The 16,098-nt window shown below is 41.4% G+C and overlaps 1 long non-coding RNA gene across 3 annotated transcripts; it reads left to right on the forward strand.

The window, feature by feature from the left end:
- Nucleotides 1–1,492: 1,492 nt before the first annotated feature.
- On the forward strand, nt 1,493–11,025 carry LOC144933181 (uncharacterized). 3 transcript variants are annotated; one of them, XR_013636989.1, is made up of 7 exons: nt 1,493–1,626; nt 4,054–4,171; nt 6,612–6,727; nt 7,632–8,687; nt 8,854–9,012; nt 9,998–10,093; nt 10,226–11,025. It is a non-coding gene; the product is annotated as an uncharacterized LOC144933181 (long non-coding RNA). The 3 variants fall into 3 exon arrangements; XR_013636988.1 differs by lacking the exon at nt 6,612–6,727; XR_013636990.1 differs by lacking the exons at nt 6,612–6,727; nt 8,854–9,012.
- Nucleotides 11,026–16,098: the final 5,073 nt, after the last annotated feature.

Raw genomic sequence — 16,098 nt, forward strand, 5'->3', positions numbered from 1 at the left:
TGTACGTATGTACAGTATGTACTCAGATGCATTGCGGCTCTTGAAATACTGCATTTTGTACCGAATTGGAAAGAAATGGCTCTTCTTGTTATTTTGGTTGCCGACCCCTGGTATAGAGGAACCCGGGAGGGCACGTGACGAGGAGAAGATATGGAGGGGGGGTGACAGGTGACGAGAAGGACAGGTCGTGTGAGGCCCAGAACCTTCTGGGAAGATCCTCAAGGGGGCGGGGCCGAGGGCGGAGGGAGCCCCACTCAGGGGATAAAAAGGGGGGTCAGGAGAGCAATCGCGGCTGTCTTATGGAATCAACCCGCCGGGCTACGTCGCTTCGATCTACGGTCATCACGTTCGGCATCATGGGTCAGGCAGTATATTCTGACCTGACCCGGTTATGTAGTTAACTCATTGTTACGTTAGGTAGTAGCCCTGTTGGGGCCATTTAATGATAAACGTGTTTCCTCCAAATTCAAGTGTATTCCTCCGTGGAACCCACTACATATGTATTATTATCCACAGCTGCCTACACTCTAATGATGATTTTGCCAACAATGTTGATCATAATTATGTTGGTGATTATGGGTTATGCATTGCCATGCATGTGTAGTGAGCGACTTCCGAGACACGACTTGTAGAGGGCTCCTTATTTATTTCCCACACTTTACAGGCAATATCACTGAGCAACATATACACTGGGCTACGTAGAGCTGACCCACTCATACAGCCACATCGCTGGCGTCTAACTATATAGCTGGCTGACTGATACAGCGATGACGACGATGGGGACCGTACAGCGGATCGGGCATACGGCCGGACGATGATGAAGAGACGACGGTGAAGACAGCGACGGCAGCCAGGACTCGAACCCTCACGACAGCACCGAACCTCTGGTTACCTCCCTCTTATATACTCCTCAGCGTGGCCAAGCCCCGCCTCTGGCCACGCCCCCTTCTAGAACTCTCATGCAGGTTCCAGGAGCTTCCTGATTGATCACCGCCTCTGACCCTTGGCCCAGTTACACCCCCTTTATGGTTGGCTGTTACATAGTGCACCCATACCCGTAGTTACTCTTCATGGTCAACACCCTGTCACTACACATGTATGACAGTTTTCTGCGTTCTGATATAAGTAGAGGTAATTAAGGCCTCGCTTAAATATATATTGTGAATGTTGCCAACAATCTATACAATTTTGAGGGCCTACAATTGTTTTCTAGACCAGAACAACCACTGTGGACGTGCACACTGTAAAAATGACAACTCAAAATTGTTCACCTTACTAAGATTTTTGCATTCACTGACAATAAAATTGCTAGTTGGAACTTGAACTATCTGTTGTAAGCCACTTGAACTCACTTTCAGACGTTTCTGAGTAAAAGTTCATCTTACTTTATAAATTGAGTTGATTTTATTTTTAAGTTGTAGTTGACACCCAGTTAAAGTGAGGTCAACTTATCTGCGCATGCTCATTTGAAATTTGTCATGGCAACCGGCTGCCACGGGGTTTCCAAGGATTTTGCCAGGAGCTCTCTTCGACAGTTTGAAAGTTTGCGTCCGCCATTTTGTCACGATGCCAGCGGTAAATTTCTCTGACTTCTTGGCCGAAGATAAACAACATTCATTCTAACAGGTAAGCTAATCATATGAATATGTATATGCATTTGGTATTTGTATTACATTTCATTGCGCGAAACAAAATCGATAAATCATAACCAGGCGAGGCGTTAATGGCAATACAAAATCCCACACTTGCTAACGTTAATTGGTTAGAAGCTAACGTAGCTTATTTTGAACAGCTAAGCTCAATATAATTCTTGTCCACATATTAATTGAAAGATTTGTGTTGCCGTTATGTTTGTTATTCTCGATGAATGATATGGCATTGTTTTATGCACGTCTGCTTTGCTCATTGACCTGAAACCGAAGCACCGGCGGTAACAGTTCACATTGCTGCTCGTGATCAAGGTAGAACTAACGTGCTAAAACTTTGATACAAAACTTCGGTTTGATACGGTTAACTAGATTTATATAGCTTCTAGCATGCGACCTTTGTGTAGGGCTGGGTAAGTTGCCGAGTTCGATACTTTTTAGGTAACGTTACCGACCGAATTGCCTCGATACTATCGAGTAACTTTATCTAAAAATGACATGTGGTTCGGTTCCAGTTCCAGAATTCGATAACGTTACCTAAGGAGTTAACTCGTCAACGTCAGTGCTCAAACAAATACATATGAAATGCACAACGACACACATAAAGTCGCTCACGCACACTCATATTATGAGACGCGCGCGCGCACCCACAACTTTTCACACGCATACTTATATGAGACGACGCAAGCACACACACACAAACTCTCCGCGCACATATTCATATGAGACGCGAGCACACACACATAATACCTTAAAGATGTGGAAAAGTCGATCAAAAGTGTGGGTACATTTCTCCAGGCTCGATGCCAACAGCGCGCGATTCAGTATTCGCATTAAAATAATTGCTGCAAAGACCGGTACCACGACAAATATGATGAAGACCTTGACAGTGCACGGAGTAAACATAAGAGCAGAAAGTTGCTCCGTCTTCGACTGGTAAATGAAGAGATACCTTGTTGATCACTCCAGTGTTTATATTTCAATAAATAACCTACTGAATGTAACGTTACACACTGTCGTTCAAAAATGTGTTGGTTTGTCAGAATTTGTTTTCTGTAAGGATGCATTAAAGTTATCAAAGGGTGACATTACAACGTGTAATGTTACAAAATATTTCGTTTTTAAATAAATCTTTTTTGAATTTTTTATTCATCAAATAATCATGAAAAAAATTATCATAGTTTCCAAAATATTAAGCAGCAAACTGTTTTCATATTTCTGAAGGGTCATTTGACACTGAAGTAATGATTTTGAAAATTCAGCTTTGATATCACAGGAGTAAATTACATTTTGAAATATATTAAAATAATATTTTAAATTGTAATACTATTTCACAATATTAAGTTTTACTGTATTTTTTTATTTTTTAAAAATCAGTTTTGGTGAGCATGAGCTCTTTATAAAAAAAATGTGTTCCTTTGTGCACTGGCTAAGGAGCATGAGTCAAACTAAAAAAATAAAACCAAAGTTTTTCTGAGGTAATGTGTTATGTATAGGGATGGGAATTGATAAGGATTTAACGATTGCTTATCGATCCGATTCCTTATCGATTCTCATTGGGTGAGGGAATAAGTACAAATGTGTTTGTTTGTATTAACTCGCTTTAATATCTGATCAGAAGACAGAGCACATACTGTATACACAAATTATGTGTAGCAACCTCAGAACAAATCTAAAAGTATAGGTGAGCTACTTCTCAAAGTGAGTGTGTGTGTGAGTGAGCATGTGTGCGTTTGTGTGTGAGTGAGTGAGCGCGAGAGAGTGTGTGTGCGCTAGTGAGTGAGCGAGAGTGTGTGCGTGAGCACTAGTGAGTGAGTGTGTATGTGTGCGCGTGTGTGAGTGAGTGAGCGCGAGAGAGTGTGTGTGCGCGCGCAAGTGTGTGTGTGTGCGCATGAGAGTGAGTGAGTGTATGAATGTGTGTGAGATAGCACGCGATGGCTTGTCGGAAAGCAACATGGCGTCCCGTTAAAGGCCTCATTATACTTCTGCGTCGAACTTCTGCCTCTGCCATGTTTGCCACGTTCTTAATCAAAACAATGCAGCGCGTGTGTGACATCATGACACATTAGCAACGAGCGGAACCGATACGCGGAATTGTTAAGCAGGCATGCTAACGGTTCCAAGGAATTGATTCACTGGGCACCGGTTCTGAAGAAGAATTGGTTCTCGGTTCCCATCCCTAGTTATGTAATCTTTTTAAAATGGATTTCATAAAATTGGTATCGAAAAAAGTATCGCTAGGAACCGGTATCGAAACTGAGGTATCGAAATTGGCACCGGATCGAAAGATTTTGAACAATACCCAGCCCTACCTTTGTGTGTTTTAGCCCTGAAGCTCAACAGCATTAATGTGAACGGTTGCGAAGTATGTCACTGTGTTAATTTTCTCCTCTTATTTTTGTGCTAGGTTTTCTATGAAGTGTCGCTTCTGCAGCTTTGCCAGTGCCAGTCAAGAACGTCTGCTTAGGCACCATCGGCTCAGGCACGGTAGAGGAGCTTACTGGCCGTGTGTTTACGGTGACTGTGTATGTACTTTTAAAACACCTGGCGCCTTAAAGTCACATTTGACCAGATCACATTTTAGGACAGCCAAAATACATGATAAATTCACCTTTTTTTGTAATCTATGTGAATTCCGGGAAATCTGCACGCAACAGTCTTTCTTCAAACACCTTGGACGCCATTTAAAAAAACATGAGACTGTGTGTTGCCCCTTCTTGAGATGTAGTTTTAAAACAAACAATCTAAAGACTTTTAGTTCACACAAAAGTAGGAAACACAAGCATGGTGATATCAGAACCTGTTTAAGAGCAGACTTAGAAAATGAACCTGTGTCCATTGAGACAGATTCCTCTGACCAACCATTAGGTATCTGTAGTGAGGAAGATACACTTCCAGGTAGTTCTGGAAATTCAGATGTCCAAGAAAAGGAGGAGTATGTAGATGCTGAGACTCTTGAACACAGGGCTGCTGGATTTTTTCTACGTATGCAAACTGAATTACATGTTAGTAGACACGCTGTACAGAAAATAGTTGAGGGGTTTAATGATATTTTACATCTTTCAAAATCCCACTCGCAACCAGGTATCAAAGCAGTGCTTGCAGAACACGGCATTGAATTAGATGATAGCGTTCTCCATAAGATTAATGATGCTGTCTTGGAAACAAATCCATTAATTGTAAGCACTCAAGGAAAGGGTGCATTGGCCACTGATCACAGGAGAAATCTTTTTTTTAAAGATAAGTTCCCTGTAATTCAGCCTACTGAGTATACATATAAAATAACCCATAAACAAACATTTGTTTATGTTTCAATCCTCCAGGTTCTTGGGACTTTGTTGAGACAGCCAGATTTTGTGGAGAAGTTGGTGTTTAGTCAAGGGGACAACCCAGGTAAATTTTGCTCTTTTCGAGACGGACAGTACTACAAAGACAATGGTCTTCTGGGTGTGCAAGATGCAAGTATCTCTATAGGACTTTACATAGATGACCTGGAACTATGTAATCCTTTGGGGTCCTCAAAAAAAATCCATAAAATTACTGCTGTCTATTGGATTTTGTTGAATTTACCAAGCAAGTTTCGCTCTACTCTCCCCCTAATTCAACTGGCTTGTCTTGGAAAAACTGTCGATGTCAGACAATTTGGGTATGATGCCTTTCTTTATCCTTTGATTAAGGATCTTGGATATCTTGAAAAGATAGGAGTGTATATTGAGACTCTAGATACATTTGTAAAGGGAACAGTGTTCTGTGTCTGTGCTGATAACCTTGGTGCACATAGCTTAGCAGGTTTTCAGGAAGCTTTAAATGTCGAAAAATTCTGCAGATTTTGTTGCATCAGTCGAGACCAAATTGGAAATTGTGAGCCAAGGAACTTTCCACTGAGAACTGCTACGCAACACGATTCTTTTGTGGAACAACTCAAGTTGAGTGATAAGCCTAAGCCATGTGTGAATGGTGTTAAATCATCCTGTGCTTTAAGTAAGTTGTCTTTCTTCCACCCAGTTACTGGATTTCCCCCTGATCTTTTGCATGATCTATTTGAAGGTGTTGTCGCAGCGGAATTAAGTTTGTGTTTAAAAGAATTGATTAGAAAAGGTTTCATTACATTCGATGGACTGAATAACCGCATAAAACAGTTTCCATACAAATTCTCTGATTTGGTCAACAAGCCACATGCAATTACAAAGACAAGCCTTGTATCTGGAAAGGTAAACGGTAACGGACATGAAAACTGGGCACTTTTACGTTTGCTACCTCTCTTGATCGGGAACTATATACCTGAACAAGAGCAGTCATGGGAAATTTTAATGGACCTTAAAGAGATTGTGGAGATTACGGTGTCTACTACGTTATCAGAGGGAACATTATGTTACTTGGGGAATAAATTGTCTGACCATCGCCAGTTACTCACTGACACCTTTCCTGAATTTAAGTTGAAACCAAAGCATCACTTCATTGATCACTATGTGCATCTCACACGGTGCTTTGGGCCATTAGTGGATCTGTGGACGTTTAGATTTGAGTCTAAGCATAGTTTTTTCAAACAGGCAATCAATGATGCTCACTGTTTTAAGAATGTACTACTCACCCTTTCCACTAAGCATCAACACCTCATGGCATATCTTCTTTACACACAGCAATTGTTCAAGCCAAAATTGCATGTTGGTAGTGTAGATAGAGTGAAAATATCATCTTTAGATGAAAAGCTCAGGACAGGACTAGAAAAGAAGTACCCAAATGAAGATGATGTGTCTCTTGCTAAAGAAGTACATTTGTATGGGACCCAGTATGTGAGGGACATGATAGTGTCTGCGGGTGAATGCAGTGGACTGCCAGAATTCTTTAGAATACTACACATATTGGTGGACAAGTGGTGTAAAGTGTATTTTGTCACCGCAAGATTATCATCTTGGTACATGGAACATTATCGGTCTTACCAACTTATTGATAACTGTCACTCAGATGTAGAGATCCTGGATCCAGAGACTTTGAACGATTACCACCCATTGGCTGCATACCAAGTTGGTAGAACTTTGATGGTGACCCCAAGGGCTTGGCTACTGCAGTAAATTGAAATGGTAAGCACCTTTCTGTTTGTATGTTTTCATAATTTTGTCATGTGTTAATGACTTGATTTTAAGTCTTCAAGGTACAGTCATGGCCAAAAGTATTGGTACCCCTCCGGATGTGTTGGTTTTCGAGCAAAACTCACAAACTTTTGAAGGTGTTTTTAATGTAATAACCAAACCAGGATATTTTCAATAGCTCAACAGAACTGAAACAACAAAAATTGGTTTCCTCAAATTCAACACAAAATATCACCAAAATACTGCGGGAAGTGAATACTGCATGGTCAAAAGTATTGGCACTCAAAATAACCGTCTTTTGCTGTGATACAAGCACACTTTTCATTGTTAAAATCCACAGCTAAGGTTATGGATAGTCAGACATCAGCTGTGGTAGCATTCCTGAGAAGTATAAGCCCATTTCTAAAGGATAATAAAGTCGATTCTACTTGAAGAAAACCTTATACTGTCCATATAAACCAACAGATGTATAGTAAGTAAACTGGAGATTTTTGTCCGTTAGAAATGGGCTGATATTTCTCAGGAGTGCTACCACAGCTGACGTCTGACTACCCATAACCTTAGCACTGGATTTTAACACTGAAAAGTGTGCTTTTATCACGGCAAAAGACACTTGTTGTGAAGGGTGCCAATACTTTCGACCATGCAGTATTCACTTTCCACAGTATTTTGGTGATATATTCTGTTACATTTGGGGAAACCAATTGTTGTTTCAGTTGTGTTGAGCTATTGAAAATATCCTGGTTTGGTTATTTTATCAAAAAACCTTCAAAAGTTTGCGAATTTTGCTTAAAAACCAACAATTCTTGAGGTGTGCCAATACTTTTGGCCATGACTGTATATGGCTTCAGTTTAAAGTGTTATGCAAATATCTGTTCTTCTTTTGTCCTCACAGGCTTTGTTGCTTCTGGTCCACATAAATCCCAAACTCGTCCGTAAGATTCGGCTGACCAAAGCTCCTGAAACTTTAGAGGAACTGTACAATGAACTGCGTCAAAAACTTGAACTTGTGGGTGAATTCTGTATACAGTATGAAGACTCAGACTTTGGCCAGGCAGTTTGCAACCTGATTGACATAGCAGAGTTACCTTCAGAAAAGGCTGTCTTGCATATTCTGTGGAGCAATGAGGACATGCCATCACCACCACCTCCAACACCAACTCGGTCATCCTCCATCTCTTCCCTTGACACAGCCATCATTGGATCTCCAGGCTCAATCCACAGCTTATCTTCAGTTGTGCGGACATATAGGAGGAATGTTTCACAGTGGCCCACTCCGTTCCCAGTACCAGAATTCTCATATGATGTGGAACTGATACTCCGCAAGGGGAATGACACGTTTGAATTATTAGGGAAGGGTTTACATGTAACCAGAGATGTGAAAAAAGAGATTCTGGACAAGTTGGCACAAGAAATATTTTCTGTGAAAGCCTACCCTGAAAAACATGAGTTTGATTCTGTTGCTGCTGAACTTGTCAACAAACATCCCTGCCTCAAAGAGCCTGGTGGTGGTACTGGATATGCGGGATGGACAACCAGCATAAAGTACAAGATGGGGAACTACAGATCAAAACTACGTCAAGCTGGATGTAATGAGGTTGGTGTCAACAGGAGATCAAGAAGGGAGGAGGCGGATGATCATGGTGTCAACAGGCAAAGAAGAGATGATGATGATGGGGATGGTGGTCCGGAGGGAAGGTTTTCCTTGAAAAAACCAAAACGAGGTGAGGTCAACCATGTACCAGATCATCCTGAAAGCTACACCCAGGATGACTTGGAAGACCTGAGGTCTTCCCTGGTTGAAGCCATGAAGAAGAAAAACAAGGACATGGAGTTCATCAAACAGAAGATGGACATCACATTCTCCCTTAGGAGAATGGAGATTGTAGAGATGGAGCCCATGGTCTCAGAGGTTCTGGAGAGGTGGCCCGGTCTATTTCTTGAAGAACAGGTAAGGAATCTTTTTTTTTCTTGAACTTGGTGCATTTGTGTTATGTTTTTTCCATGATAGTGTATGTAGGTTAATTTGTATTATGGCTTTGAGTTTGCAGTCTTAATTATAACAATGAAATCACACTATCAGCTTGTTGTATTTGTATTGCATTTGTTTAATTCAGATTTGTCAAGAGTTCACTCGTGTGACCACCAAGGACCTGATGGGAACATTTAAAGCTGCCCTTGAGATGTTGACCCCTCGTCTGCTGAAATTGTATCGTGCCAGGAAGTGCGCCTTTAGTCGAGAGATGGAAACCCTTTTGGAAATGCTTGACAAACAGGTTGTTATATTGACTACAAGGCCCTTTCTTGGTAACACTTTACAATTTGGTTCGTTAGTTAACATTAGTTAACTACATTAGTTAACATTAACTAATAATGAACTGCACTTATACAGCATTTATTCATCTTTGTTAATGTTAATTTCGACATTTACTAATACTTTATTAAAATCTTATTAACATGAGTTAATGCACTGTGAACTAACATGAACAAACAATGAACAGCTTTATTCATATTAACTAACATTAACAAAGATTATTAAATACTATAACAAATGTATAGTTCATGTTAGTTAATACATTAAATAATGTTTAATAAATGAACCTTATTGTAAAGTGTTACCCTTTTCTTCAGTTTGTCCACTAATATTTAAACCATTAATCAAGAAGGAACTACCAAGCTAGCACTCTGCACTTTTGATGGAATATAACTTAATAATTTTTTTGCATCAGCTACATTGGTGAGCGAGTTCCATCTTGATTGTCTATTTAATACAGTAATATTTAAAGGATACGTTCACGGTTTTGCACTTTGAGCCTCCTCTGTGGGTTGATGAAATAGTGTTTGACACCCGAATTTTGACTATTGGTCCAGTCTTGAGCTTTTGGCTGATTTAGAATCGGCCCTGCCATGCTTCAGAATGGCTAGCTACATGCATTCACAAACCTGTCTTTAAATCAACCCTAAACGTTCGTTTTCAAAGATGTGCAACTCACCGATTGGTTAGTGGTGTTCGTTGAGTGTTCGTCAAACACTCTATTTCAGCCAAGATAAAAGTGCAAGGGCTCAAAGTGCAAAATAGTGAACTTATCCTTAAAAGACAAAAATAAACACTAACAAACTAACAGAGCCTGCAATTATTTTATCTGCCTACATGCACAATTGTAGAGATGGGAATACAAATGGAACCAAGTGCACATACAGGAGTACATTTCACAGAGCTAAACAAAAGTATTTGTTTGTTTTTATATTCTTCCAAAACAGACATCTGACATCACAAGTCATCGCAGACAGGCAGCTGTGGAAGGTCTTCCCATATTTCTGCGGGAGAATACTGAGAAGCTTTTCTCTAGATGCCTGGTGAGTGCAGCTTGGAAGACCTTCAGCTTTTAGTAGTGTTGTATAGCAAAGAGGCCATACACAAATAGACATCACTCTTTATTGACTAGTTTTCTACAGGACATTATTTCAGTGGTGTTTTTGTTTTGTCAGGCAACTGATGCAGATGACAAACAGGTGAAAGGCATCAAGATGGGGGTCCTCACAGTGCTTGATGATGATGACGACACAGTCATTAATATTGCCCTTGTGTTGGAGGAAACCATTGTCCTGAAAGACATCCCAGACACCCCGACTGCGCTTGCGTATCTTTTTGGCTTGCTTTATGCCCTTAACATGGAGTTCCCAAAAGACATCAAGTATACCTGTGAAACTATCCAGCACATTTTCATGGAAATGTCCACCAATTGCTCACAGCGTGTCCGGAGCTTCAAGACCAAGCTGTTAAACCAGTGATTCATTTTCCATGGGGAAGATTTATTTTATCATGTTTGTTCATTTATGTTTGGATATTTTGTAAGTCTTCACATGGACCACCTTATAGTTTTTATGTTGTTCTTTTATTTTGACTAAAAAAAAATCTGTTATTTGTAGCTGTCATATAACTGTCACGAGAATATAGATTGTTTCTCAGTAGAAGCAAGCTGTGTTTCACAATTACTGTTATAGCCTGCGTGTTTGCATTTTTGGCTAATTTCAAAGTTCAGATAATTCAGAACGTTTAGACAATTTGGCTTTTTCAGCTGGGGATTTACACATTTCTGAATTAATACTTAGGCACTATACAACTGTTTATCGGTCATCTTTGACAATATTGCATTATTTGTAAGGTCTCAACAAGAGTCGGAAAGTAAAAAAAAAGATGTATTTGCTTTGGGTATAACTCGTTTACATTGCCCAATGCCCATACTGATGTCATTATGGAATTGTAAAGCTGTGCCAAAGTCGTTCAAATAAACATGCATAAATTAACAGTTTTACTGTCAGTGGATGATTTAGTGTGTGTGTGTGTGTGTGGGGGGGGGGTAATTTAAACTCAAAATAGTAAGCTTTTACAGACTTAAAAGTTCCAGTAACTTGAACTAAAAAAACCTAGTTGTACGAACTTGAAAAACTTAGCTGACGCAACTTAATAATTGTTGTTCTTCAAAACTTAAAAAATTAAGTTGATATCTTCAACTCAAAAATTCTGTGCAGTCGGTTACCTTGAAAATTTGAGTTGAACTAACTTAGCTGACGCAACTTAATAATTGTTGTTCTTCAAAACTTAAAAAATTAAGTTGATATCTTCAACTCAAAAATTCTGTGCAGTCGGTTGCCTTGAAAATTTGAGTTGAACTAACTTTTTCTTTTTTACAGTGCTGGGAGGTACGATTGGTCAGAACCTACTGGACAAGGTCGATTATAATATCGAGGGGTACAGCTTGCCTGAAAAAAAAAACATCGTAACTTGTATAGGGACGTGGCCTCAGATGCATTTGGCAAGTGTGAAAAAGGCTATAGAGAGTGTAGATAAACAAGCATTATTTATGGACATGAGCCACTGGGTGATTTTTAGAGCAATGGTTATAATAGTAATAATTAAAATTTATAATGCGCATTCCATCCTAGGATCCCAATGTGCAATGGTTGAAAAGCAGGAAACAAAAAACAGAACCAGGGCAACCGACCAAACTAAAGAGGGAAGGCCAGTTTAAAGATATGGGTTTTCAAAGCAGACTTAAATATATCCGCCGACTCTGATTGCCTGATTTCAAGTGGCAAGGCGTTCCATAGCTTGGGTGCCATGCTAACAAAAGCCCGATCATGAAAAGAGCGCAACCTAGACCTGGGAGTGCTGAGCAGTTGGAGATCACAAGATCTTAAGGACCTTGATGGAATACAGTGGCGGCTCCTGCAAAATCTCTCAGGGGGGGCAAATGTCTGGATGATTGATAAGGATAAGGTCCACCCATGCAATGGATAAATTAACAGCTTAAGCATGTAAAGGCAACTTCACTTCTTTAATATTAATGAAAAATAAAGTGACTCTTACAATACATCTTGTTTGTTTCTATACTCACTATTAAAACAAACCACTCAGGTTTATTTTATTAAAGATTCCACTAGGTGGCGACAAATTATATTGTTGGATGAAACGTGCTTACGTATGATGACGTAAGCACGTATGATGACGTAAGCACGTTAGGGCGAGCCCTCCCGGAACCCATAGAGAATGCATTGCAGCGCCCCCGTTCGAAAAAAAACATCTTTGAATGTAAGTCTATGGGACCACTCGGGGCGATTCTCAGCTGGAGGGAAATCGCCCAAAAAGAGGCAGTACTCCACAGAACGTAGCATGACGCTGATTGGACTATATCCAGCGGCACAGTGACGGCTAGCGTGACTCTGTGGTTGAATGACATTGGTGGTGCGTCGCCCAATCGCCCTAATGAAGAAACCGCCCCTGATGGAATATATACATTTATTCGTTCCTCCAAGCAATGTGAGGTGAACCCTTTAAAGCCTTTTCGGTTAATAACAGTATCTTAAAATCCACTCGGAATTTAACCGGTAACTAATGAAGAAAAGAGGACTGGTGGAATGTGCTCACGTAATGGTGTACGTGTAAGTGTAGTACCGTCGAATACAGGTCGACACCCGGGGTTGAGGCACACTGAGGTTTATTACAACAAACGTTGTGACATACACACTTGAGGGGGTATTGGCCCCCTCACCCGTCTATCTGAGGACACACCTCCTAGCCAACCCTAGCCTGCCTCAGAGTCCTCCTCTCGTGGACTAGGGGAGGCTATCTTGGCCCGACACTGGTCAGTCGGGCCCGGTACTCAGAGTCCAGACCAACACTGGCTCTGGCTCTGGCACCACGCCACTGGCTCGAGCCTGCGCGGTCCTGACAAGGACGGCGTAGCAGGGGGAGACCAGGGCTCTATCTCGGACGTCTTCCGTCTTCTCTTCTTAGCTAACCCAACTCTCTCTAGTCCCCCGATACATTCCCCTTTTATACATCCCCCTCCCTGAGGGGTGGGGCCCCGGGGGATCGTAACGTCCGAAGCGCGGACGTCGTAGAGGGCACCTGCCCGTGCACTGACGTAGCCCCGCCCACTGTGCTAGTTTCCCGTAGGATCCCATACATATCAGCTCGACACATATTTCCTCCGTAAGACCCCTACATAAGTATTCGAGCAGCTGCATTCTGAACAAGCTGGAGTCTTGTTCAACTCGGGATAACACAAAAGCATGCTGAAATCGTCAACGGCAATGGTTGCCACAATATATCCCGTTGTAAAAATCTCGTTGCTCAATATATGAACAGGTCTGATCACAGTTCCCCCTTGTGGGCAACTGGGGTAGCAACTACCAATCAGCTCAGAGTGAGCTTACCTGAGTACAAGCTGTCACGCTCTCTTTATTTGAAAAAAGTGTGGGATCTGGACGTGATTGTGTGGGATGATTGTGTGGTGGTGAGATGGTGTAATAGACTAATAATTAAATAGTGTGGTGAGATGGTTATATTCTATTCTTGCGTATAGAAATATGTTCAGGACAGTGGTGTAACTACATTATGTAATTATCAGCGCAGGGGGTGTGGCAATCGGTCAGTTGGGACCCCAGTCCAGGATTTGATTCGTCTCACACGGTCGTACCGAGGCTTTATATCGCGGATCTTTTTGCCTAATCACATCTCATCCCTGTCAACCCCTTATCAGTACCAACCATATAATAATAATAATGCAATTTATAACGCGCGCAAATTTGCAGACCTAACGGCCGCAACTCAGAGGCGGAGCCAAGCTCAGAGTCACTCGAAAGCGTCTCTTGAAGGAGACGATTGAGGTGATGCTGCGAATGTGCAGAGGCATTGCATTCCAGACTGTTGGGGCAGCCACCGAGAAGCGGCGCATAGACGTGACCGTCCTGAATCTTGGAATCAAGAGGAGGTCGTAAGTCACACTGCGAAGGCATCTGCCGTGTGCTGTGCTACAAGTCGTCAATAATGAAGAGAGGTACGGGTGACAGACCAATTCAGACCTTATTGGTCACCCCCTGCCCTTACAAATCTCAACGTTCATCCTCCAAAGTTCCATCACAAGGGAGAAACATAAACAACAAATTTTGTAGGCCCGTATTGAAACGGATGTACGCCGTATGGACCTGAAAACTCAATTTCCTTGTACAAGAATACAGGTCAACCGTATGTTCTTCATTACGTTCAAGGTCTGTTGGGGTGTTCCGTCTTTGCAAAATGCAGCCAATATTAAATGAAAGCTCTTTTATAAAAAAAAAAATACTGCGTTTTAAATAAGTTTTTGTTCTTTTACACTGTTGTTGAAAACATATCTCATGGTGGTTGTAAAGGGAGCCCCAATTCGTAGCTTTGGTCACCAGAGGGGCCAAGGCACCCCCTGCCCCCACGCTCGTTACGTGACTGGTTCAGGAGCGAAATGGCAATGTCGAGGTCTGCTCATAACGAAAGGGTTTCAAGAGAGAGTTCATGTTGTTTTGCTATTCTTCCACTTAAGCACAGTGGTTTGCTATATGGTCCGTCCATAGTTTGGTTTGCATAACGACAGTCGCACTGTAGTTATTCTTTATTTTTCCAATTACGAAGGAGATGTGCGCATTGGTCTGTTGATGTTCTGATAAAGTTGATGGTTCCACCAGCGTCTTCGTGGGGGAATGCCAACGCCAGGAGGTGTGCGATGTCTGGGTCTCGAATGAAGTGTTTATTATGGACATCTCCATTGTTCCACTGTTCACCAGCGTTCTTCCGGATCTGGGTGACATTCTAGGATGCTAACAGCGCAATCCCAGGAGGGTGAGGACTTCAGTCGGTAGCAGAGAACCTCGTTGAGGTCTTGGTTGATGGGTAGGTGGTTGTGGTTGGCAATCAACGTGTAAACTCTGCAGTTTGCATGGATATTTGAGATAGTGAGATGGTGTAAGAGACTAAATAGTGGGATAGTGGTAAAATGGTGTCGTGAGATGGTGTGAGAGTATGGGGAATAGGTGTGATAGTTGGTATAATAGAGTAGCATTGTGTTGTGGTGAGATAGTAGGGTGAGATGGTGTGGCATAATGGTGTGGTAACATATTCTTAGGTTTTTTTTCGGTAAAGTCACGTAGGTAAAACATCAAAATTAATGAAAATAAAATAAAATAAAAACAAAAATCACGACGTTTCGGAGGCAACACAAGTCTCCGTCAGGTGCAGCTAATTCGGCTGTGACGGTCCCACCTGATGACGGAGACTTGTGTTGCCTCCGAAACGTCGTGATTTTTGTTTTTATTTTATTTTATTTTCATTAATTTTGATGTTTTACCTACGTGACTTTACCGAAAAAACCTAAGAATATGATGCCTTGCAGTCACGAAAGCTTCAAATCTAGAAATGGTGTGGTAACGTCGTGTAATGTGATGGTGTGATGAAAGTCAGGAGGGATGGTGTGACCAGTCGAAGTGATGGTGTGTCGTGATGAGCCATGACGGGCCTCTGAGTCATTCTGCAGATTTTACAGTCCAGTATTTAGACACATCATTGCTAAACAAACGTAATGCTGGATAGAGAGAACTTCGTCACCAGATGTTATTTCTTGTCAACTTTCAATAATCGCTCATGATTAATGCAGAATCAGAATCAGATTATTTCTACTGGAGGAATCCGATTAGCTCTCCAGTTATTTTTCACACGTTCAGTGGGGGCAGTTCATAACTTTACAAAAACAAACAAGACAAAAAACACGAGAATACATTTCTGGTGATAGTTGCCGGCAACTAAAATCACCCCTGCAGATCATGGCCGTTTTTAGCACCGGGTGCCTAATACGGATCCCTCGGAGAACTTAATGTTTTATAGAACCACCTATGATCGCGTGTGATATAAGGTTCACTTTAGTGATAGTATAATGTTGAAACAGTATATATTCGTTTTGGGATCTGTTTTAAATACAACCGTGAATCAAAGCTGTCACCATTACGTTTTGTCGCTGTAATGCTGTGTTGTTGTTTATTACGTTTTTCAGCCA

The sequence above is a fragment of the Lampetra fluviatilis genome, chromosome 6, assembly GCF_964198595.1.
Source record: "Lampetra fluviatilis chromosome 6, kcLamFluv1.1, whole genome shotgun sequence".
Lineage (NCBI taxonomy): Eukaryota > Metazoa > Chordata > Hyperoartia > Petromyzontiformes > Petromyzontidae > Lampetra > Lampetra fluviatilis.